At 43.4% G+C, this 25,648-nt stretch overlaps 1 protein-coding gene and 1 long non-coding RNA gene across 3 annotated transcripts in view; one reads left to right on the top strand and one right to left on the bottom strand.

Annotated features, from left to right (window-relative positions):
• The window catches only part of LOC117525767 (potassium channel subfamily K member 2-like), a 123,937-nt gene that overhangs the window by 37,971 nt on the left and 60,318 nt on the right, over window positions 1–25,648 (top strand). The window lies entirely within an intron of this gene.
• On the bottom strand, window positions 1,974–25,488 carry LOC117525782. The gene is made up of 3 exons (XR_004565142.1): window positions 25,477–25,488; window positions 7,930–7,932; window positions 1,974–2,107 (listed from the first exon to the last, which is right to left on the bottom strand). It is a non-coding gene; the product is annotated as an uncharacterized LOC117525782 (long non-coding RNA).

The raw sequence follows: 25,648 nt of genomic DNA, 5'->3' as shown, positions 1-25,648 counted from the left end.
GCGGAGGAATTCCACGCAAGGAATTCTGCCGCATGGCGCTAAGCAACACTGTGATGAAGCCTCACAGGACATGTTCTGGCATGTCCAGGCACATCCACAATTTCTCAGATAATCACTCGACTGAAAAACCACCGACTGAACGCCATCTCAAAGCCATCCTGTGAGACCAAAACAGAGGTGGTTTTGTCTCGCTCCAGCAGCGAATCCATCGTGACGCGCGAAGCCTCCGCTCGGCTTTCCATGACAAAATCTCTTATTAAAAGTGAAATCTGCCGGAAAATGGTTGATGTCCTGCTCTTGTGATAACCAGAGAAATTGCACACGATGGTCACGGATCCATACAGCCATCCATTTAGAAAGAAATGGTCGTTCAGCCTGTCGATGGCGGCTTCGGAGCGCGGGGCACCATCAGCCCCTGGGGGCCATCCTTAACAGTAGTAACAGTAACACTCCATAATCTCTTTGAAGCCCATAAAATTTTCACCAAAAACCATCTGAATTTCTCGAATGGTGTCCACTTGGATGTGCCTCACAGTTTCTGAAAAAATTTTGATCAAGCAAAGCGGCAGTCTCTGAGCCATTCCTAAACAATGAAAAAAAACACGAGGGGGGTGGACCACTCCTCACTCAAAGCCTGCCCACAGGCGAATGATGCAACCGACAGGCGTGAAAAAACTCATGCATGCGCATGAAGGTTCAAGCTTGTCTGACGCAATCACACATGATTCAAATCCATATGGTTTTTGAAAAAAATAATAAGGTTGGATACTTTTCTAACAGACCTCGTAAATGATGGTTCTGTTTCACAACTGTTTAACAGAAAAGTGTGTATGGGTCTTCCAGGTAAAAGACTGCGTCTTCAGAAAAAGAATGGCAACATTATTTACTGCTATACACCCACCTGCTGCTCACTCATCCCGTCACCAACACAAACTGCTCCACCAGAGGCGGATCCAGCCTTTTATAGGGGCTGAGGCCCCCTTCTGGATTGTCCAGACACCACCCTGGCTTTCTTTTCGTGTCACCATTTCACTCTCCACTCGTTTTGGGTTTTACTTTTACTCAATGCTTAAAGTACATTTTAGATGAGAAATTTACTTTTAATACTTAAGTACAGTAAATATCAGATACTTTAAGACTTTTACTGAAGTCAAAGTCAAATTTATTTATATAGCACATTTACAGCAACCAAAGCTGTCCAGAGTGCTTCACAGATAGAAAGTAAAAGGGTATAAAAATACAAAAATAGAAAACACAAGATCCAAACACTAATAACTACAATAAAAGTTTAAAACAAAAGTGCAACTCTGGTTAAGTGTTGAAGGCCTGTGCAAAAAGATGGGTCTTCAATAATGACTTAAAATCATTTAAGGAAGACGCAGATCTAATATTAAAAGGAAGGCTGCTCCACAGTTTAGGAGCAGCTACAGAGAAGGCCCTGTCTCCTCTGGTTTTCAAACATGTTCTTGGCATGTTGAGAAGGAGCTGTTTGGTGGACCTTATCATCCTTGAGGGAGCATAAGAGGACAGCTCAGATAGATAAGGTGGAGCTTGAATGGTTTGATTCAAGCATTTAAATACAATGGACAGGATTTTAAAATCAATGCGATAGCTGACTGGAAGCCAGTACAGAGATGACAGAACAGACGTGTTGTGTTCACTGCGCATGGTACCCGTAAGGAAGCGCGCAGCAGAATTCTGCACAAGCTGTAAGCGGCTAAGGGAGGATTGGTCTATTCCACAGTACAGAGAGTTGCAGTAATCAAGTTGAGACGTAATAAAAGTATAGACAACATGCTCAGAATCCTTGCAGGGGAGATAAGGTTTCACCTTGCTTAGGGCTCACAGTTGAAAAAAGCTAGCTTTAACCACAGAATTGATCTGTTTGTCCAACTTAAATGAGCTGTCTATTAGAACTCCAAGCTTCTTTTTTTTAACCACAGACTAGGAGAAAGATGCCAAGGGGCCAAGAACACAGTCAGTGGATGATGGGGAATTGGGATGGCCAAATACAACAAGTTCGGCTTTGTCTTCATTCAATTTAAAAAAATGTGAGCCAGCCAATTCTTCACATCCTGCAGACAAGCCAGCAAAGTCATGGTTCTGCCTGATTTGAGGGGAAGATAAATCTGCAGGTCATCTGCAAAACAGTGGAAGGTAATATTATATTTTTTTAAAATATTACCGAGAGGCAAAATGTATAAAGAAAACAAAATCGGGCCCAGGACTGAACCCTGGTGAACTCCACAGGTCAGAGGAGCTGAACCAGACGAGTAAGGCCCCAGATGTACAGAAAAAGTCCTGTTATCCAAGTAAGACTTGAACCAACGAAGGGCTGTGCTTTTGATAGTAATATTTTTAAAGATTTTAACTTTTACCAGAGTAATTTTATGGTAAGATACATGTATTTTCACTCAAGCATCACTTTGAGGTACTTTATACAAGACGGACGTTTGGTGTGCTTATATATTTTGGGTCAAGGATGAAAGAAACAGAAAGTTGATAGGACTAATATTTTTGAGAAATTAGCGATATTAGCTAACAACAGTGAACAATGGACATTTTGCTGCAATGCACCATGGGAGTTCAGGGTTTTGGGGTTTTAAGGCTGCATTCTGAGCTCTCTACTGTACGCCCTGTACACCTACGACTACTCTTCAACCCATCCAACCACCCACATCATAAAATATGCGGATGATACAACCTGGTCTCATGGCAAGTCGTGATTCAGGATTCAGCAGCACGAAATATACGTGATATATATATATATATATATATATATATATATATATATATATATATATATATATATATATATATATATATATATATATATATCACCACGTTCGTGATATTGTGACGAAAAATGCCTCATTTTCATCACGGCAGCACGAATTCATTCTAATTCATTCCGTGATGGCTGCACAAAATTAAAAGTGAAGCAGGGGGGTCGGGGGTGGCTATGGGTAGGGCGGGGGGAAAGAGTAAGATTAGGTTATGGTTAAGGTTAGGGTTGGGGGTAGGAGTAGGGTTAGGAATAGTGAGTTTAAAAAACACCCGTTACGAAAATTTTACTAATTTCGTCACGGGAGCACGAAAAAAAATGTGAGACTGGGCTGGATGATACCACAGTGGTTGGACTCTGCAATGGGGACAAGACAGCATACAGGGCCGAGATGGAGAAACTGTCGCTCTGGTGCTCGGAGAACAACCTGACCCTGAACGTTCATAAGACAAAATAATTCATCATGGACTTCAAGAAGAACAGACAGGACCACCACCTCCACCTGAACAGGTGGAAACTGAACAGGTGGAAACTGTCACCACCATCTTTCTGGTCACCCACATCTCTGCAGACCACACCTGGACCTCCAACATCAGGGCTCTGGTTAAGAAGACTCAGCAGATGCTGCACTTCCTGCGTGTCATCAGGAAGACCACCTGGAGACGAAGCTGCTGCTGGCTTTCTATCACTCCTCGTGGGGAGTGTACTGACATACTGTATGGGTGTGTGGTACGCAGGCTCCACAGCCAAAAACAGGAAAGCAGTGCAGAGGGTCATAAACACTGCCCTACACTAAAGATGATGGTTTTTAGCCATGCTAATGCTGGCCAGAAACGTTTACTGTAAATAAAGCGTGAAGGACCTAAATGAGATGGTGAGGCAGGGGTGACGCTAGGGGGCACTAGGGAGCATTATAGCTCCCCCTCATACCCATAGCACCCCCAAGAAAATATTTCCTTGTTTATTATTTTAATGTAATTTCATCTCTTGTTGTTAAGGCCTTGTCCACAATGAAACTGAACTTCCCCTATGCAATCTTTTTCGTCATTTTCAAAAATTGTTCCATTCAAGAAATATCTCTGTTCTCACAGATCCCGTGAAACTGCTTGAAAATGCTGTAGCACATATGCCAGGTCTGTATGTAGCACTGTAACGCTTCTTCAAAAAATGGAGATGAACACGTGGAGCTAATCAATGTAGCAACAGAAGCTAAAACTTTACAAGGTGGCACACAGATTAAATAAAGCCTTTTTTAATCAGACCTGTTGCCAGGATTCATCATCACAACTGAAAATTGTTCTCCACATGACACCTTTGTTTTGGAAGATGACGTCTGGAATGTGTTAATTCCTTATGATGGAAGTTACTTGTTAAAGTAGACCTGCATTGAAATAAATGTGGTCAGATTTCAGAAAGAAATAGCTGATATGTATTTATAAGACACTTCTGTAAGCCCAAATTTGTAATTCAGCGGAGAAATCTTCGTTTAAAAATGACAAATTTGCAGCTAAAATTTAGCCCTCTGTGAAAACAGTTTGTACAGCCGTATCATTTCCATGACGTCAGGGACAAGACGACGCGCTCCAGCCTTCAGTCCGATCCCGCATTGAAATTGATTTTATCTGTTAGTAATGTTACTTATACACGTCCTGGTTTCAGCATCCAAAAGTAAGCTGCAATGAATGTGAGATACAGATCTGCGTGCTCAGATCAGCAACGACATCGACAGCAGGCGCTGTTCTTCCTCTCCCGCTCTCTGCCTCCGCTGCGCTTATTAAGTCTGCGGGCTCATTAACAAGCTCGTTAACCGCTGACGCGGGTCACTCACACCGCCCGTGTCTGCTTTGCAGCCGGTGTTGTGCTAGATTCAGCGCACAACACCGGCATCACCTCTCTGTCTACTGAATAGAGCTGCAGCACACTTGGCACAAGTCCTGAGATTACGCTCGCTGTTTTAATGCGAAGCGGCCGGTACACCTGTTGCTGCAAGGACAGACTTCTTGCGGCAAAATCCACAGCACCGCACGTCTCGGCAATCGGAGCCCCAGAGCTCCATGGACGCTGAGAGAGGTTTATATATTTTTAATGACTGGGATTCTTTGCAGGTCTCGCCTCCATATCCCGCGATGGTACCGGAGGCGAAAGACAGTAGATTTTCATTGCGACACCACTCAATCAAACAGGCGTATGAAAAAGTCCCCCAAAATAATTTTCAAGCACAAATAAAAGAAATGTGTACTCACCAAACGTGCCGCAAGACAGTATGAAGTTTTTAAAAAAGTAGATCCTTCCATATAAGACAAGAAAAAGGTGCAGATGCAAACTAACGTAAATCCACAAATTACAATCGGCGCAGTGCATGCTGGGAGAGGGTCTTGTCCGTGACGTCTCGGCAGCGTCCATGATGAGAGGGACAATTTGCGGAGGGTTAAATGTTAGCTGTAAATTTGTCATTTTCAAATGAAGATTTCTCTGTTGAATGACAGATCTGGGCTTGCAGATTTACTTTACTACATTCAGAAGGATCTCATGTGTAAATGTAAGTCATTTTTTGTTCAAAAAATCTGACTGCATTTTTTTCAAATGCAGGTCTCCTTTAAGGGTTTTTTTTAAAGAAGTCTCTCAGTGTCTGTCTGCTCTGGGTGTGTTTCTCAGCCTGAGATGGAGGACGCCGGCACTTTGTCTCACCACCAAGAAGAAGAAAAAAAAAATTGCTAAATTACACTGTTAACCTACCGCGTGCTGGGTAATCGGGAGAGTCGGGAGTTTTCACGGTGGGCTGGTCTAACCTGGGGCCGTTGTGAGGGGGTGTTAATATATGCATACATATATGACCACTTAGGCTACACAGCAAGACACTTGGGCTACTTTATCTTAAAGAGAAGACATTAAGTGTTATAAATGTTTTACAATCACGAAAATTCACAAGAAAATAACTTAAAACTGCTTCTTTTGCAACGCTGTTATCTTTTCCAGGTAGGGACATACCATTACACGTTTAACACCCCTATGCGTTCATTACAGTTCAGTCCAATCAAGCCCTGTGCGCTCAGATGGGACTTGCGCTACTAGCAAAGTGGCCCGTGAGTGAAAAGATGGACAGAAAAAAGCCAGGTGGAGCTGAACACGATAGATTAAGAAAAGCTGCCAAGTGTGCAAAGCTCAGATATTTTTTCAAGAAGACAGAGCGAAGAGGGAAATGGTAAATAGGGCCGGGCATAACAGGCTACATGCCTGTTGATGCCCGGATGTCAGCCGTATCAACATTTGTAGTCCAGTACCACCTCTTCCAGCTACTTACATACTTCACTGACTTAAGCTGGGCAGACACTGTACGATATTTTCAATCATTGTACTTGGCTCCAGCTCAAACTGTGCGACAAAACCGCAGGGGTTAAAAGTTCAGAGCGCACGATTCATGGTCTCACACTGTACGGCCCGATGCTCTGATGCGATCTGACTGGTCACATTGTACGTTCAAAAACCACACGTCGGAAGCTTTTTTTTTTCTTTAAAAAATAAAAATTATTTCATGCCTATCAGCGCGCACAGTGAGTGAAATCAGGTGGGGAGACTGAACGTATATGCACGTGTGCACACACACAGCAGACAGCAACATGATTCACGAGAGGACAAAAAAGAAAACATAAACATTCATAACAGGTGTTGCTACTTACACTGTTGTATAAATAAACTATATTTCATACGGAGTCTTACAGCTGTGCTCATCTGTCGTAAATCCTGTTGTTGTCTGCTGTGTGTGTGTGTGTGTGTGTGTGTGTGTGTGTGTGTGTGTGTGTGTGTGTGTGTGTGTGTGTGCGCGCATATACGTTCAGTCTCCCCTCACCTGCTTCCACTCACTGTGCACGCTGATAGGCATGAACTTTAATATGATATTAAGTTATTGCGAGGGAATGCAATAAAAAAACACAAGACTTTACATGAGATCACTGTTTGCTCTCTTCTGTGTTTGCACATGCACAGTGCGCAACGTAATCAGCGCGTAGATGCTTGTTGCGCTGCTTCAACAGCGCAGAACCCTCAAGAGCCACGACGGCCGACCAAAATATCAAACAGGTTTGATTTTCATCCGACCATATGATTCCCCATCGGGAGGTGGTCGTGAGACGCAGGATGCACGAAGCTGAAACTCAGCGCGATCCAAAAAATTCTCGCATGAGTGAAAAATCGGCTGAAAAAGGGCCAAAAATCGCACAGTGGTGCACTGGTGAGTTAACAATACCGTTCTTGTTTTAACTAACTTTTACTTTCTATTATAAGCCACCCAATTTTCACAGTCAGTCAGCACATAAATGCCGGATTTAAATGCCACAGCAGAACTCTTTTTATCCCTGTGCGCTGGCGGTTTGTGGGCCAGTTGGATATGAAACTCCCAGGCTGAAAAATGTTCCCAGCACGCCCCTGCTGTTAACAACATGATGTCCGTCATTATGAGCCACTGAGGTTACAGAGGCAGGACAATGACATCATTCTAGTTTTCCCCAGTAAGACAAAAATCTAGCATTTTCAGATTTATGTGATGAGATAAATATTTCAGGGGGCATCCGGATGGATCCGGATTTAACTGTTGACAGCACTGTGACAGTAAAACTTGCAATTTCTAACCTACATTGTTTATAAATGTAACTATTAAATTCTTTCTAACATTTTTCTAACATTTAAATTTTCTCTAAACATTTTACTTGTCGAAATTATAATTATTATAAGTAGTATTAGTAGTTGTAGTAAAAAAAAAGGCTTCAAAACTGGACCTTTAATCTAGGGGTGTTGTGGGGGGGGGCACATCCTTGCCCCACACCCCCATTACATCTGGATTCGCCCCTGCTTTGGCGTTTGAGCACAAAGAATGGATAACATTTATTTATGCAGAAAACATGACCAGATTTACAGGTAAGGAAGTTTTATTGCGTTTTCACATCATGTGGTCCTCAGAAAGAGTTTAGGTGCATTTGAGTGGAAAATAGTGTTAGTTGTTGACGCGTCGTGGAGATCAGCTGTTTTTAATGAGCAGATATGGAGCGGCTCAGCTCACAATTCTAAATAAAGGAGAAAAAAGCATAAAAATTTCTTTGTAAAGCTCAGTGCAAGTGTGCTGTTGTCAACGCGCTTTAAGAGGTGAGGACGAGCTGCTGTAGAAAATCGCGGATGAAAAGCTCACAGCTTGCTTAAAGTGGGCAGTTCAGTCGAACCCCGACCTCCTGCCCACGGACCAAGTTTAATGCTGCTATCGACCCACAATGCAAAAATAACAGTAATGCACAATGACTTGGAGAAGTAACTTTAATCTGATTACTGATTTGGAAAGATTACCGCGTTAGATTACTCGTTACTAAAAAAGTGGTTGGATTAGAGTAACGCATTACCGGCATCACTGGCAGCAGATAAACCAACAGACAAGTCAGTATCAGTGCCGACCACAACAACAGGTTTGCCAGACTCAGCCAGGATGGAGAATGGAGCGTGCTTCAGTCCTGTGAAAAGCAGTTTATTGTCTTGTGAGTTGAGATAAGAAGCAGCCAAATGATCCCCAGGCTGAAGAAATTCCTCTGGAGGAAAAACAGTCGGGCAATTTGACCTTCAGGCTTGATAAGCCTGTAGTGTTATGGTTTGAGCAGTGAAAAATACTTTTAACAGTTCCACTTGAACAACCAGATCGCAATTATGAATTAAGAATATTCCCAATTCTAAATTAAGAATATTCACCGGCCTCTGAAATCTTCAACTTCAACTGCAAGGCACGCATCTGCTCCAAGATGTCATCCAATCTGCGTCTGAGTTCGAGTCATCGCAGTCTGAGAATGCACTGCCTTGCCAACCTTGTTAATCATGACGGACAAGCAAGGGGCCATGGTTCTTGATGCCGCTGTCTTGCCAATTTTCCGGTAGATCAGGGCAGCACATAAGCCAAAAAGTACCAGCCTTGCTACCATAAGACCAAAAATGAATAAATCTTCGACGTCCTCAAAGGAGAAAGGCGCAAAGCATGCCACACGCCAGGAACTCCAGGAGTCGAGAACATAGCCTGCAGGATGCGTTCCATCTGGGCAGGTAGGATCCCCCGGTCCTGACCTTCTTGTAAATAAATGGTGTCAATAGCGTTCAGAGACCAGCTTATCAATTCCATGGTTAATCCAATAGTAGTCCAATAGATCCAGTATCCAATAGAATTTGAGGAATTCACAGTCTGGTAAAGTAGGGACTTGAAGGTTAAAGCAGAGAACAGTGTTAAAGGAGAGTGGAGGAGATGCGACTGCCCTCGTCGGAGTCCCAAGCTGAAGTCGAAGTTAATACCGATCCTGTCTCCCATAGTTTTCACTTTACCACTGCAATGCAGAGTGATCTTTGTGAACTGCTTCCCTGCTATTTTAGATGCTGCTGTTTGATCAATCTGAAAGGCACTGTCACAGTTGATGGATTTGTCAGCTACAATACCAGTGGAAATAGACACTAAGTAATCAGCCTGATAGCTTGCAAATGGTGGATGTGCTTCAAGCCACTGGCAAAAGACATCATAATCTTTCATGTCTGCAACCTGAGCGGCTGGACGAAGGTCTTTGTGTTGTTCAGAAGTAGAAGTGTGCACACCAGTGAACTTCTCCAAAGCATCCCACACAGGAACACAGTGAGGCATTGCATGCACCCATTTAGTCAATGTCTGTTACTATGGGTTATCACTCCACTAGCTTTTAGCATTCTCATTAGGAACTGCTCGATTGTCTGGTCAGAGAAGTTGCCAGACCAAAACTCATTGGTGCAGCAAATGGTAAAATACCATGACATGTGCAACTGAGTTCATGATGCACAAGTCCCTACAAAAAAATGCATGAATCCACCTCCATAAAATAACAAAACAAACAACAAAAATACAATGCATTTGTACTACATTTTATTATTTGTTACACACTGATCTTATATGAAATATTTGTAATGTGACATGTAGATGAAACACAACCAGTCCCAGCAGAAGACTGCCCCTCCCTGAGCCTGGTTCTGCTGGAGGTTTCTTCCTGTTAAAAGGGAGTTTTTCCTTCCCACTGTAGCCAAGTGCTTGCTCACAGGGGGTCGTTTTGACCGTTGGGGTTTTACATAATTATTGTATGGCCTTGCCTTACAATATAAAGCGCCTTGGGGCAACTGTTTGTTGTGATTTGGCGCTATATAAAAAAAATTGATTGATTGATTGATAGATTATGAAATATGTATCAGGTTTGATGTATAATTTTGATGTGTATAATTATGTTCTGCATTAGATAATTTCTTTGACAGATAAGCAGCAAGATGAGGGCTGAATCAAGCCTGCCTCTAATGATTCTTGCATGTAATCATTCATTAAGATGCATTCAGGAGCAGACAGGGAGATCAGCTTTCCCAGAAGAGGACTAGTACCGGGAAGTAGCTCAATGGTGCAATTGTAAGCTCGATGTGGAGGTAGTGATTTAGCTTTGGTCTTTCTGAAAACCTCTGCAAAGTCGTGATAGCACATGGAACTCCGGTGAGATCAGGATTACTTATTAAGAACTAATTTGTCCCTTAGACCAGTCAAACTGTGGGCTGTGTTTCTTTAACCAGGGGTGCCCCAAGATTGCCGAATGAGTCATCTTATCAAATACATGAAAACGTATTGTCTCAGAATGATTCTCTGAAATTATTAGCAGAACTGACTGTGCATGGTGGGTGATTTGACTGAGATTTGACCATCCACAGCATGCACCACCAGAGGGCATCAGAGATGAATTTAGCAGAGATTATGTTCCGAGGAGTTTCAGAAGAAATGGAGCTTTGACTCACCCGTAGTACTGATTTAGAATGCACGGGGGCACCCCTGGACTGGTAATCTGTGACCACATGCCCTGCCTGCCTACAGTAAAAACACAGACCCTGGTCTTTACAGTGCTGCCATTCCGCTGTAGACAGCCGAGTGTGACCCAGCTGCATGGGTTCCTCTGAGGAATTGCGAGGAGAGCTGGAGATGAGATGAGATGAAATGGAATGGTGAGTCAAGCAGGAGGCATAGCAGAACGCTGAACCGGAAGGCGAGCGTCCCGTGGAGGTGGATCCGAGAAACGGCGGTCGTTGAGGATGGAGAAAGCAATGAGCTCATCCAGATCTTCAGGGAGATCAATGGCGATGAGCTGGTTCTGGATTTGGTCAGACAGGCCCCAAAAGAACACATCCTGGAATGCGGCCAGGTTCCACTCGCTCTTTCAAGCCAGGGTGGGGAGGTCGATGGCATAGTCGGCGACTCATCTGCTGCCTTGCTTTAGCTGCATCAGGGAACAAGCTGCCTTGTGCCCTGGTGACGTGTGCTGGAATACTTGAAGGCCTGGAATGAGCTGCATGATGGAGACTGCCTGTTCCACTCTGCCGATGCCCACGCTATGCCCACTAGGTGAGCTATTATGAATGCTATCTTCGTCCGGTCAGACAGAAACGTTGACATTAACTCAAAATGCAGTTCATAGTGAGGTCGCTGATACTGGAGCTCAGTGCAGTAAGACGGTCCTCTTGTTGTGCTAGCTGACAGCTATAGTGGCGTACCGCCAGCTGGAATGCACTTGAGTCCACTGTGTCCATGGTTGGCCAGATTGTTCTATCAGGATTGACAGACAGAAACGTCTGGATACAATTGCAGGACTCAACACAGTAGCTCTGGTTAGTAAAAAATGTTTACTGAAGGATTCGGTGGGGTCCGGTACACAGCAAGGCAGTCAAGGATGAGCAAACAGATCCAAAACATCAGGCGTAAGGTGTGGTCGGTACAAACAGCCAGGTGGTCAAAACACAATGTGACAGCAGGACTTGGAAACATACAACACAGAGCTGGAAGCGAAGGCACAAGGCACAACAATCTGGCGGGAAACTAGTGCAGTGTTGTATAGTAACGAAGTAAAAATACTTCACTACTGTACTTAAGTACATTTTGGGAGACTTTGTACTTTACTTGAGCTTTTTTAATTCAGCTTACTTTCACTTTTGCTTCACTACATTTCCGACCTTAATTGCATACTTCTACTCCGATACATTTTCTATGCGCCATGCTGTTACTTGTTACAAAACACACACACACACACACACACACACACACACACACACACACACGAAAAAAGTCATGTTTTCACCCAGAGACACCACTGATTACTAGTGACTGCAACGAAGTCAGGCCGATTTGTCATGAGGCATGTCCGGTAGGCTTTTTTGCAGTTGCGCACTTGGGGGGTGTTTGTCAGGAAAATGATATTTTCTTTGCATTGATTACATTCCCTGCAGCGGGTCTGTAATCAACTTTTCTGCAGCGCGGCTTTGCTTTGAACCTTGAACCAATCAAAGCAGTGATTCGCAGGTCAAAGCAGTGCTTCAATCTACGATTTGTGGATTTTATTTCGCTTTATCCTAATTTTTTCCCGCTAAAACCCTGAGGAGCATATGTCTGTGAGTAATATTTTTATGTTAAACCGACCTGTTATGGTCTTCTGGAACAGCTGATAGATGTATTTTATAACTTAAAAATGGGACAGATGCTAACACGTTAGCATGTCTATGGTGTTTTCAATGTTAAAGTTAGCATTAAGCTGTTCGCATTAGCACGTCTGTGTTGATTTGTGTTCGTTGTCGTAAGAGTCAAATTGTAATTTTTTTAATTTATTTTTATTCATATATTATAGCAACAACAATAATAGTCTACATAATAGACAATAATAGTCAATAATAATAGACTAATAATGTTACAATACAATTTTAGAGAAAGAGACAAAAAGAACCTAATGAAACAAAACACAACAGCAAAGATAAAACCATGTAACAATGAAAATAAATAAATACATATAGAAATAAATAACTGTTTCCTGTGAAGACCTAGTGAGTAGCCTACTCTCATTTAGGTTTTGAAACCTTGTTTCTGAAGTGTTTTTGTGTGATGTGCACAATTTTCAGTATTTTGACTAATACTACCAGTCATTTACAAGCCTAGATAAACTTTTATATATATATATATATATATATATATATATATAAATCAGTCTGTTTTTGATTATTAACATTTACATGTACTTTTACTTTCAATACTTGAGTACATGTAGTTGTACATTACTTGTCATACGCGGTCTCTTAGATAATAAACCGACCCTTTTATTTTTTTTTTAACTATATGGATTTGAATGACATGCGATTACACCAATCATGCTTGAACCCTCGTGCGCATGCGTGAGTTTTTTCACGCGTGTCGGTGACGTCATTTCCCTGTGGGCAGGCCTTGAGTGAGATGTGGTCCCGCCCTCTCGGCTGAATTCCTTTGTTTCACACGCTGCTCGAGACGGCGCGCGTTGCTTTATCAAAATTTTTTCTGGACCTGTGAGGAATATCCGAGTGGACACTATTCGAGAAATTAAGATGGTTTTCTGTGAAAAGTTTAACGGCTGATGAGAGATTATGGGGTGTTTCTGTCGGTGTAAGGACTTCCCACGGAACGGGACGTCCTGCAGCGCTTCCAGGCGCTGTCGTCGGCCTGTTTCGAGCTTAAAACATCCTAATTTAAGGCTTAATTCACCCAGGACATCGTGAGAGAACAGAGAAGATTCAGAAGAGGCCGGCATGAGGAATTTATGCGGACATTCCACTGTTTAAGGACATTTTTTTAATGAAAGACGTACGCGCAAATTCGCCGAGTCGTTTCCGTGACGACTCGGCAAATCTGTGTGCGCCGCGACAGGAAAAACACCTCCGTGTTGAAAACCATTTGTAGAATTCAGGTGGCTTTTAATGGCTTTCAACAAGTGAGTAACTGAGAAATTGTTTAACAGCTTGGGCATGTTCCAACTTGCCCATTAAGATTTCCAACTGAGATGTTTTTCCTGCCGCGACCCCCCGCGGTCGGGTCCAGCCCGACATGCGACTCTGCCCGCACGTTCTTTCATTACAAAATGACCGTTAACAATGGAATGTCCGAATAAACTCCTCATGCTGACTTCTTCTGAAAGTTCTCTGTTCTCTGACGACTTACTGCGTCAACAGAGCCTGAAATGTGGAAGTTTTCAACTTGAAACGGCGAGACGCTGCCGCCTCGAAGCGCAGATCGCCGTCAGGCGCCGTGGACCGTCCTTAAAGCGACACTACCAGACCAAAATCTCTCATCAGCCGTTAAAATTTTTACCGAAAACCAGCTGAATTTATTGAATGGTGTCCACTCAGTTGTGCCTTACAGTTTTGAAAACATTTTTATCAAACAAAGCAACAGTCTCTGAGCCATTCCTAAACAATGAAAAAAACCGACGAGCGGGTGGACGACTCCTCACTCAAAGCCTGCCCACAGGCGAATGACGTAACCGACAGGCGTGAAAAAACTCTCGCATGCCCACGAGGGTTCAAGCATGTCTGATGTAATCACACGTGATTCAAATCCATATGGTTTTTGAAAAAATAATAAGGTCGGATACTTTTCTAATAGACCTCGTACTTAAGTACAATAAATACTAGATACTTTAAGACTTTTACTTGAGTAGCATTTCAGTCGGTTACTTGAACTTCTACCAAAGTCTTTTTAATGGGTATCTGTACTTTTACTTAAGTGTGATTTTCCGATACTTTATACAACACTGAACTAGTGCAACCAGTGGAGCTTAAATACACCCAGGTGATGAGCTGCAGATTAGAAACAAGTGTATGGAAAGATCCAGAGACGGTGTGGACCAAACAGAGCGTGACGCCCACCACCAAGCACCAAGAAAGATGGACAAGAGAGATAGGGACAGACAAAGCCCAAGCAGGAAAACCCCAGCAAGATAAATCACACTTAAAACAGAAACCCAAACTACACTCAACAAAAATATAAACGCAACACTTTTGGTTTTGCTCCCATTTTGTATGAGATTAACTCAAAGATCTAAAACTTTTTCCACATACACAATATCACCATTTCCCTCAAATATTGTTCACAAACCAGTCTAAATCTGCGATAGTGAGCACTTCTCCTTTGCTGAGATAATCCATCCCACCTCACAGGTGTGCCATATCAAGATGCTGATTAGACACCATGATTAGTGCACAGGTGTGCCTTAGACTGTTCACAATAAAAAGCCACTCTGAAAGGTGCAGTTTTGTTTTATTGGGGAGGATACCAGTCAGTATCTGGTGTGACCACCATTTGCCTCATGCAGTGCAACACATCTCCTTCGCATAGAGTTGATCAGGTTGTCAATTGTGGCCTGTGGAATGTTGGTCCACTCCTCTTCAATGGCTGTGCAAAGTTGCTGGATATTGGCAGGAACTGGTACACGCTGTCGTATACGCCGGTCCAGAGCATCCCAAACATGCTCAATGGGTGACATGTCCGGTGAGTATGCCGGCCATGCAAGAACTGGGACGTTTTCAAATTCCAAGAGTTGTGTACAGATCCTTGCAACATGGGGCCGTGCATTATCCTGCTGCAACATGAGGTGATGTTCTTGGTTGTATGGCACAACAATGGGCCTCAGGATCTCGTCACGGTATCTCTGTGCATTCAAAATGCCATCAATAAAATGCACCTGTGTTCTTCGTCCATAACAGACGCCTGCCCATACCATAACCCCACCGCCACCATGGGCCACTCGATCCACAACATTGACATCAGAAAACCGCTCACCCACACGATGCCACACATGCTGTCTGCCATATGCCCTGAACAGTGTGAACCGGGATTCATCCATGAAGAGAACACCTCTCCAACGTGCCAAACGCCAGCGAATGTGAGCATTTGCCCACTCAAGTCGGTTACGATGACGAACTGGAGTCAGGTCGAGACCCCGATGAGGACGACGAGCATGCAGATGAGCTTCCCTGACAGTTTGTGCAGAAATTCTTTGGTTATGCAAACCGATTGTTTCAGCAGCTGTCCGAGTGGCTGGTCTCACACGATCTTGGGGTGAACATGCTGGATGTGGAGGTCCTGGGCTGGTGTGGTTACACGTGGTCTGTGGTTGTGAGGCTGATTGGATGTACTGCCAAATTCTCTGAAACGCCTTTGGAGACGGCTTATGGTAGAGAAATGAACATTCAATACACGAGCAACAGCTCTGGTTGACATTCCTGCTGTCAGCATGCCAATTGAACGCTCCCTCAAATCTTGCGACATCTGTGGCATTGTGCTGTGTGATAAAACTGCACCTTTCAGAGTGGCCTTTTATTGTGGGCAGTCTAAGGCACACCTGTGCACTAATCATGGTGTCTAATCAGCATCTTGATATGGCACACCTGTGAGGTGGGATGGATTATCTCAGCAAAGGAGAAGTGCTCACTATCACAGATTTAGACTGGTTTGTGAACAATATTTGAGGGAAATGGTGATATTGTGTATGTGGAAAAAGTTTTAGATCTTTGAGTTCATCTCATACAAAATAGGAGCAAAACCAAAAGTGTTGCGTTTATATTTTTGTTGAGTGTAATACAAAACAAAACTAGAACCTAAACTAAACATGGCAAAACAGAAACACAACGCAAAAAGTCCAGATCATGACAATATGGATTTATCTTGTGTGTATTAATTAAAAGAAAAACTTACCAAATAAGTGTCAATTTTTTTCAATAACTCCTTATTTTATTATTGTTTTTTTTATTTATTTTATTTTTTATTTTTATTATTATTATTATTATTATTATATTGGTACACCTACCAATTTACACTGTGTGATACATCATAAAAGCATTTCTGATTGAAAAATGTACCTAATAATTAGTGCCATGATATGTTTCATATCAATAGACATGGTAATTGATTATTTCAGAATCAGAATCAGAAGAAGTTTATTGCCATTGCCAGTGAACAGGATTCACAGACTAGGAATTTGCTTCGGTACAATGGTGCAACATTAAGAAGAGATAAAATGCTAAGATAAAATATAACATGTGTCAAAATATGATAAAATATAAGATTAAAAAAAATGAAATATGAAAGGCTGTGTGCAACAGAAAAACAGAGAAACAGAAAAAACAGTGCAGTGGGAGGAGTGCAATTAAAAACCAAAGGACACTGTCTAAAGTGACCCGTGATAAAATGATAAAGTGACAGAGTTAAGCTTAAGGTGACTGAGTTATGAGGTGTTCATGAGTCTAACTGCAGAGGGGAAGAAACTGTTCTTATGGCGGGAGGTTCTGGTCCGGATGGACCGTAGCCTCCTGCCCGAGGGGAGTGGTTTGAACAGACCGTGTGCAGGGTGAGATGGGTCAGCTGTGATCCGACCTGCTCGGCCCAGAGTCCTGGAGACGTGCAGGTCGTGGAGAGATGGAAGGCTACAGCCGATCACCTTCTCAGCAGAGGCCACAATGCGCTGCAGTCTGTGTCTGTCCCTGGCTGTGGCCCCGGCGTACCACACCGTGATGGAGGAGCAGAGGATGGACTCGATGATGGCCGTGTAGAACTGCACCATCAGCTGGACAGGCAGCTTGGCCTTCTTCAGGTGCCGCAGGAAGTACATCCTCTGCTGGGCCTTCTTGATGAGGGAGCTGATGGTTGACTCCCACTTGAGGTCCTGGGTGATGGTGGTGCCAAGGAAGCGGTGACAGTCCACAGTGGTGATGGGGCTGTTGGTGAGGGCGAGGGAGGGTGGGAGGCTGTGGCTTTCCTGAAGTCCACGATCATCTCCATTGTTTTCTGGGCGTTGAGCTCCAAGTTGTTGCTGCTGCACCAGGTCACCAGCCGGTCCACCTCCCTCCTGTAGGCAGACTCATCCCCATCCGAAATGAGTCCGATGAGGGTGGTGTCGTCCGCAAACTTGATGAGCTTTACAGAGTCGTGGCTGGAGGTGCAGCAGTTAGTGTACAGGGATAAGAGCAGAGGGGAAAGGACACAGCCTTGTGGAGATCCTGTGCTGAGAACCTGAGTGTTCGAGACATTTTTTCCCAGCCTCACACGCTGACTCTGGTCCGTCAGGAAGTCTGTGATCCACCTGCAGGTGGAGTTGGGCACGTGGAGCAGAGAAAGCTTGTCCTGGAGCAAAGCTGGAAGGATGGTGTTGAATGCAGAGCTGAAGTCCACAAACAGGATCCTAGCATAGGTTCCTGGGGAGTCCAGGTGCTGCAGGATGGAGTGCAGGGCCAGGTTTATGGTGTCATCTACAGACCTGTTGGCTCTGTAGGCAAACTGCAGGGGGTCCAGGATGGGGTCGGTGATGGACTTCAGGTGGGATAAAACCAGGCGTTCGAAGGTCTTCATGACTACAGACGTGAGAGCCACAGGCCTGTAGTCATTAAGTCAAGTGATGCGTGGTTTCTTGGGGACTGGAACTATGATTGAGGACTTGAAACAGACTGGGACATGGCATGACTCCAGGGAGGTATTGAAGATCCCCGTGAAGACTGGGGCCAGCTCATCAGCGCAGTGTCTCAGAGTGGCAGGAGAGACACAGTCTGGGCCCGGGGCCTTACGTGGATTCAGCCTTTTGAAATGTCTCCTCACGTCCTTCTCCTGGACCGAGAGGGCAACAGGGGGAGTGGGGAGGGCAGCAGTGAGAGGGGGGAGGTCCAGAGTGTTTGAATATCCAGTTGTGTGGGGGGTGGGGAGGTGTGAGTCCATGTATTCAAAACGTGAATAGAAGACGTTCAGGTCGTTGGCCAGCTTCAGGTCGTCAACAGAACGAGGTGCTTTGGGCTTGTAGTTGGTAATCTCTTTCAACCCCCTCCACACAGAGGCCGAGTCGTTGGCAGAGAACCTTTGCTGCAGACGTGAACTGTACATGGATTTAGCCTTTGCCACCTCCTTGCTAAATCTGTACTTTGCACCTCTATAGCTGTCTCTGTCTCCTTCTCTGAAAGCCACCTATTTCTGCTGACGGAGCTGCTGGAGTTTAGGTGTGAACCAGGGCTTGTCATTGTTATATCTCACCCTGGTACGCTGTGGGATGATGCTGTCTTCACAGAAATGAATATATGACGTCACAGTGTCCGTGTAGTCATCTAGACTGTCTGTTGAAGCCTCAAACATATCCCAATCCGTGGTGGCCAAGCACACGCGTAGCTCCTCTACAGCTTCATTTGTCACTTAAAATAAATGTGTTTACGCATAATTTTTAATTCTACGAGGTCTGTTAGAAAAGTATCAGACCTTTTTATTTTTTGCAAAAACAATATGGATTTGAATCATGTGCGCTTGCATCAGCCAAGCTTGAACCTTTGTGTGCATGCGTGAGTTTTTTCACGCCTGTCGGTTGTGTCATTCGCCTGTGGGCAGGCTTTGAGTGAGCATTGGTCCACCCCTCTTGTCTGATTTTCATTGTCAGGAAAATATCTGAACGGCTGGAGCAGCGCTGCATCAAATTTTTCAAGAAACTGAGAGACAGCCATGTGGAAACCATTCGGAAAATTCAGATGGCTTTCGGTGAAAATCCTATGGGCATCACACAGATTAAGGAGCATTACAACCGGATTAAAGACGGCCCACAGCGGCTGAGGGTGCGCCGCGTTTCGAGCGGCCATCGACAGGCTGAAATGACCAGATCATTTCCAAAGTGAAGGCTGTGTTGATCCGGGACATCGTGTGACTACCAGAGAAATGGCAGAAAAGGTGGACATCAGCCATTTTTTGTCAGATTCCACTGTTACAGGAGATTTTGTAATGAAAGACGTGCGGAGGCATTCGCGCATCGGGACGAAGCCGCAATGGCATTAGGTCTTCCACCATTCAGAAGATTCAGACGGCTTTCGGTGGCTTTTTAGTCGAGTGAGTATCCGAGAAATTGTGGAGAGCTGGGCATGTCACAACATGTCCCGTGAGACTTCTAACACAGACTTGCTTTTGTTCTCTGCCATTGCGGCTTCATCCCGACGCGCAAATGCCTCTGCACCTCTTTCATTACAAAATCTCATGTAACAGTGGAATCTGACGAAAAATGGCTGATGTCCACCGTTTCTGCCATTTCCCTGGTAGTCACACGACGTCCCGGATCAACACAGCGTACACTTTGGAAATGATCTGGTCATTTCAGCCTGTCGATGGCCGCTCGAAGCGCGGCGCACCCTCAGCTGCTGTGAGCCGTCTTTAATCCGGTTGTAATGCTCCTTAATCTGTGTGATGCCCATAGGATTTTCACCGAAAGCCATCTGAATTTTCTGAATGGTTTCCACCTGGCTGTCTCACACAGTTTCTTGAAAAATTTGATGCAGCGCTGCTCCAGCTGTTCAGACATTTTCTTGACAATGAAAATCCGATGAGAGGGGTGGACCAGTGCTCACTCAAAGCCTGCCCACAGGCGAATGACATAACCGACAGGCGTGAAAAAACTCACGCATGCGCACGAAGGTTCAACCTTGGCTGATGCAAGCGCACATGATTCAAATCCATATAGTTTTTGCAAAAAATAAAAAGGTCCGATACTTTTCTAACAGACCTCGTATCATGATTTTAGGCTAATAAAGGAGAAAATGTCATGTAGGCGACGTTCTCAGATGCCATCTGGAATTGTGCAAAAGCCCCGGGATGGATTGGACTTCTGGTTATGGCGGCTTGCTGAACGGATGCGTGTTAACTTGCTCTGCTACTGCGTAATTAAATCCTGTCTAAAAGCCCTTTTTGTGGGAGTGCTGCATGCCTACAACCACCAGAAGAGCCAAGGGTAATGCCTTTGTCACAAAGAAAAGCCAGCCAAAGCCGTAACAAAACGCTACAATCCAAGCTGTCGAACTTTGTGTCACCTGGCGCTTGTTCCAAGACTGTGGTTAGCACCATAGCTATGGCAGAAGCGGCGAATGCTAACATAACTCCTGAAGATGCAACATCAGAGAGGGACAACCCGACAGCTAATGAGGAACCGGCTGCCACATCTCAAACCATACTGGCAGCTATTAATAACATGAAAGCCGAATTTTCCACCAAATTTGATACTATCGGCAACTGATGATGTGCGGAAAGACGTTGCTGACTGTGCAGTGTGCGTGACACAGGCGGAAACCAGAATTTCAACAAATGAAGATAACATCACCACACTGCAAGCTCAAGTGCAATCTGGAAAAAATAAAAATAAAAATTTGGAGGAAAAGGTTCTGAACTTGGAGACGCAATCTAGGCGCTCCAATGTGAGGATCATTAATCTACCTGAGGGGGCAGAGGGTGAAGACGTGTGCGCCTTTCTGGAGAGCTGGTTATTGGAGGCGCTTGAGCTGGCACCATTACGCACGGCAATCACGGTGGAGAGGGCGCACAGACTCGGCCCACGAATGCAGACTAGTGCTGCTCCGAGGACAATTATTATGAAGTTTCTGAACTACAGAGACAAACTGTGATGAAAGCAGCCAAGGCTAAGAGGCAAGCCCTTTTTAAGAACCAGCCAGTAAGGTTTTACCACGATATGGCGATGAGCATGCACAAGAAGCAGAAAGAATTTGATGAGGCAAAGAGACAGCTCCGATCTCTGGGGCTTCGGTACGGAATGATTCCTCCTGCTCGACTCCTGGTGACCTACAAAGAATGATAACACATCTTTTACAATCCCGGTGATGCTGAAGAGTTCATTAAGCAAGTTAAATGGCAGACCGGATCGGACTGATATATTACGAAACAAATGCTAAAGCTGGTAAAACAATCTGAAGTTAATTGTAAATAGTTTTTGCTAAAAAGCAGGTCACGCTAATTGTTGTATGTGGTGAGCCCCCTCAGTGCTAATTTAATTTAATATGGAACTTTTATTTATTTATTTATCATTATAATTATTATTGGACCCATAAATACAGAGTTCCCTCTTTAACTACTACTGAGGAAGAATTAATCTACATGGGAAAACTGGATATATTAAGAAAGGAATATGGGAATTTAATCTTAGTTTGATTTTAGTTCAGTTTCCATTTCATGAGAGAAATGTCAATTTGGGTACTACTTTTAGTGTATTTGGAATAATTTAACATGGATGATTTAGTACTATACACTTTGTTATTGTTTTTGTTTTGGGGGACAAAGAAACAACATAAACAATATTTTTGAGATCTGGATTGTGACTTGATACAGTTTTCTTCTTTAAAAAAAGTTTGTTCAAGTAAGGGATAGCTATCTAATTACAGTAGTGGAGAGGTAAAATGTAGCTATATATATATATATATATATATATATATATATATATATATATATACGAGGGCTGTCAATAAAGTAACGGTCCTTTTTATTTTTTTCAAAAACTATATGGATTTCATTCATATGTTTTTACGTCAGACATGCTTGAACCCTCGTGCGCATGCGTGAGTTTTTCCATGCCTGTCGGTGACGTCATTCGCCTGTGAGCACTCCTTGTGGGAGGAGTCGTCCAGCCCCTCGTCGGAATTCCTTTGTCTGAGAAGTTGCTGAGAGACTGGCGCGTTGTTTGATCAAAATTTTTTCTAAACCTGTGAGACACATCGAAGTGGACACGGTTCGAAAAATTAAGCTGATTTTCAGTGAAAATTTTAACAGCTGATGAGAGATTTTGAGGTGATTCTGTCGCTTTAAGGACTTTTCACGGTGCGAGACGTCGCGCTGCGCTCTCAGGCGGCGTCATCAGCCTGTTCAAGCTGAAAACCTCCACATTTCAGGCTCTATTGATCCAGGACGTCGTGAGAGAACAGAGAAGTTTCAGAAGAAGTCGGTTTCAGCATTTTATCCGGATATTCCACTGTTAAAGGAGATTTTTTTAATGAAAGACGTGCGGACGGATCCGCGCATCGGGACGCAGCCGACGCGGTGTGGCGGCACAGGAAAAACACCTCCGTGTTGATAACCATTTGTAAAATCCAGGTGGCTTTTGATGGCTTTCAGTGGAGTGAGTATATGAGAAATTGTTTAACAGGCAGGACATGTTCCAACTTGTCCTTAAGGCTTTCAACAGAGGTGTTTTTCCTGTGGCGGAGCGTCGCGGCGGCTGCGTCCCGACGCGCGGACCCGTCCGCACGTCTTTCATTAAAAAAATCTCCTTTAACAGTGGAATATCCGGATAAAATGCTGAAACCGACTTCTTCTGAAACTTCTCTGTTCTCTCACGACGTCCTGGATCAATAGAGCCTGAAATGTGGAGGTTTTCAGCTTGAACAGGCTGATGACGCTGCCTGAGAGCGCTGAGCGACGTCTCGCACCGTGAAAAGTCCTTAAAGCGACAGAATCACCTCAAAATCTCTCATCAGCCGTTAAAATTTTCACTGAAAACCAGCTTAATTTTTCGAACCGTATCCACTTCGATGTGTCTCACAGGTTTAGAAAAAATTTTGATCAAACAACGCGCCAGTCTCTCAGCAACTTCTCAGACAAAGGAATTCCGACGAGGGGCTGGACGACTCCTCCCACAAGGAGTGCTCACAGGCGAATGACGTCACCGACAGGCGTGGAAAAACTCACGCATGCGCACGAGGGTTCAAGCATGTCTGACGTAAAAACATATGAATGAAATCCATATAGTTTTTGAAAAAAATAAAAAGGACCGTAACTTTATTGACAGCCCTCGTATATATATATCTCCATCAGCCTTCTGGAAGACTTAAAATTTAAGGGGGAGGAAATTCAGGCGAATAAACCTGATTGGGATGTGTTATCTGTTTGTGTAATGGATGTGAGTTGTAACATCCATATTTGTTCCAGTTTGAGTTGGGTATTGTCAGAAGATAAATGTTCTGTAATGTTGAGGAAACTGATTTGTAATAATTTAAAATGTCCAGTGAATTAAAGATTAAGATTACTTCTTGGAACTGCAGAGGACTACAAAAGCTAAAGAAGGTCAAACAAGTCATGAACAGAATTAAATTAATGCAATCTGGCATAGTACTCCTTCAGGAAACACATTTGATGCTCAAAGATGAGTTGAAAATCAGGAGGCGATGGAAAGGCAAAGTTTTTTCAGCTCCTTTTAGCTCTCAAGCAAGAGGTGTCGCAATATTGGTTTATGAATCTATTCCTTTACAGATAAATAAGGTAATTAAAGATAAATTTGATCGGTATCTTATAATTCAGGGAAATCTCCTTAACGAGCAGTTAAATGGTAAATGGTAAATGGACTGCATTTATATAGCGCTTTTCCATCTGCATCAGACGCTTAAAGCACTTTACAATTATGCCTCACATTCACCCCGATGTCAGGGTGCTGCCATACAAGGCACTCACTACACACCGGAAGCAACTAGGGGATTAAAGGCCTTGCCCAAGGACCCTTAGTGATTTTCCAGTCAGGCGGGGATTTGAACCCGTGATCTTCTGGACTCAAGCCCAACACCTTAAACACTAGACCATCACCTCCCCTTAGGTAGCTAGTTAGCTTAGTTAGTAGCTTAGTTAGCTTGTTAATTCTAGCAAATATTTATGCCCCAAATCAAGATGAACCCAATTTCTTTCAAAATTTATTCCTTACCTTGTCTACTCTTCCTGGTAGTTGTGTGATAGCAGGTGACTTTAATTGTACATTAGATCTGGCAAGACACAGGATCTGACCAGTCTCACTCTCGAAGTAGGAGAATAAGTCATCATTTCATGAAAGAAATGAATCTGATTGATATATGGAGAGAAGATAATCCTAATGATATTAAAATTTCCTGCTACTCCAGTACACATAATTCCTACCCACGAATCGATTTCTTTCTGATATCAGAAAATTTAAAATACAAAATTGAAAAGACTGTTCTTATAACGCCATCTTAATTTCAGATCATGCTCCAAATCATTTATTATATCAGGACTGTAAACTAGTGAGAGACCCGCCAAGATGGCGCTTTAAACAGAAGTGACTCAAGGATCCGGGCTTTGTCACTTTCCTGGATGACCAGATAAAATTCTTTTTTGAGACAAATACAACTGAAATTTCAGCTAGTAGGTGGGAAGCCTTTAAAGCCTTTATAAGAGGACAAATAATCAACATTACTAGCTCTAAAGCAAAGCTGACATTTCAAAAGGTCAAAGCATTGGAAACAAAAATAAAAAGAGTAGAAAAATAATACTACCATTCAGGTTCACCTGAAGACCATAACCAATTATTTCTGCTGAGAGCACAATATAACGAATTGTCAGCATCAAGAGCAATGGCTAGTCTTTTATGACTTAAACAAACCTTTTATGAACAGGGAGAAATACCAGGGAAGGTGCTGGCGTGGCACATTAAGCAGTTACAGAGCGAGAGGCTTATTACTTCACTAAAGAATAATCAAGGAGAGACCATTATAGACCCAACTGAAACAAAATGAAACATTTAGAGATTTCTACGAAAAGCTTTACAGTTCAGAGATAAACAGTGATGCAGCAGAATTAGGTGCTTTTTTAGATGGAGTTCATATACCAGTAGTCTCAGAACAGTTTAAAACTGATCTAGACAAAGTCATAACCTTAGAGGAAATAGCTGCAGTTATTGATAGTCTAAAAGCAGGAAAAATACCCGGGCCAGACGGTTTACCAATAGAAATTTATAAAAACTTTAAAGGTAGCTTGCTGACACCACTTTTGGAAATGTTTAGGGAATCCTTTGACTGTTGCATGTTGCCGCTCTCTTTGAGAGGAGCATTGATCAACCTGCTTCCTAAGGCGGGTAAACCAAATAATGAATGTGAAAACCTGAGACCAATTAGTCTGCTAAATGCAGATGTAAAGGTGTTATGCAAGATTTTAGCAAGAAGGATTGAAGGAATTATACCACATAATTGGAAGGGAACAGAATGGCTTCATTAGGGGAAGGCAAGGTTTCCACAATATTAGAAGCCTTTTAAATATACTCCACAATCAAAAGGGAGCTCCTGATACAGCTGTTATGTCATCGGGTGCCGAAAAAGCTTTCGATAGAGTGGAATGGCGCTACTTATTTGAAATCCTTACATGCTTTGGCTTAGAGGAACATTTTTGTAAATGGATAAGACTGCTCTATACAGAACCATCCATCCATTTTCTTCCGC

This window comes from Thalassophryne amazonica, chromosome 2 (assembly GCF_902500255.1).
Source record: "Thalassophryne amazonica chromosome 2, fThaAma1.1, whole genome shotgun sequence".
Taxonomy (NCBI): domain Eukaryota; kingdom Metazoa; phylum Chordata; class Actinopteri; order Batrachoidiformes; family Batrachoididae; genus Thalassophryne; species Thalassophryne amazonica.
The sequence above is the reverse complement of the archived record's forward strand: the minus strand, read 5'-3'. Positions and strand labels throughout refer to the sequence as shown.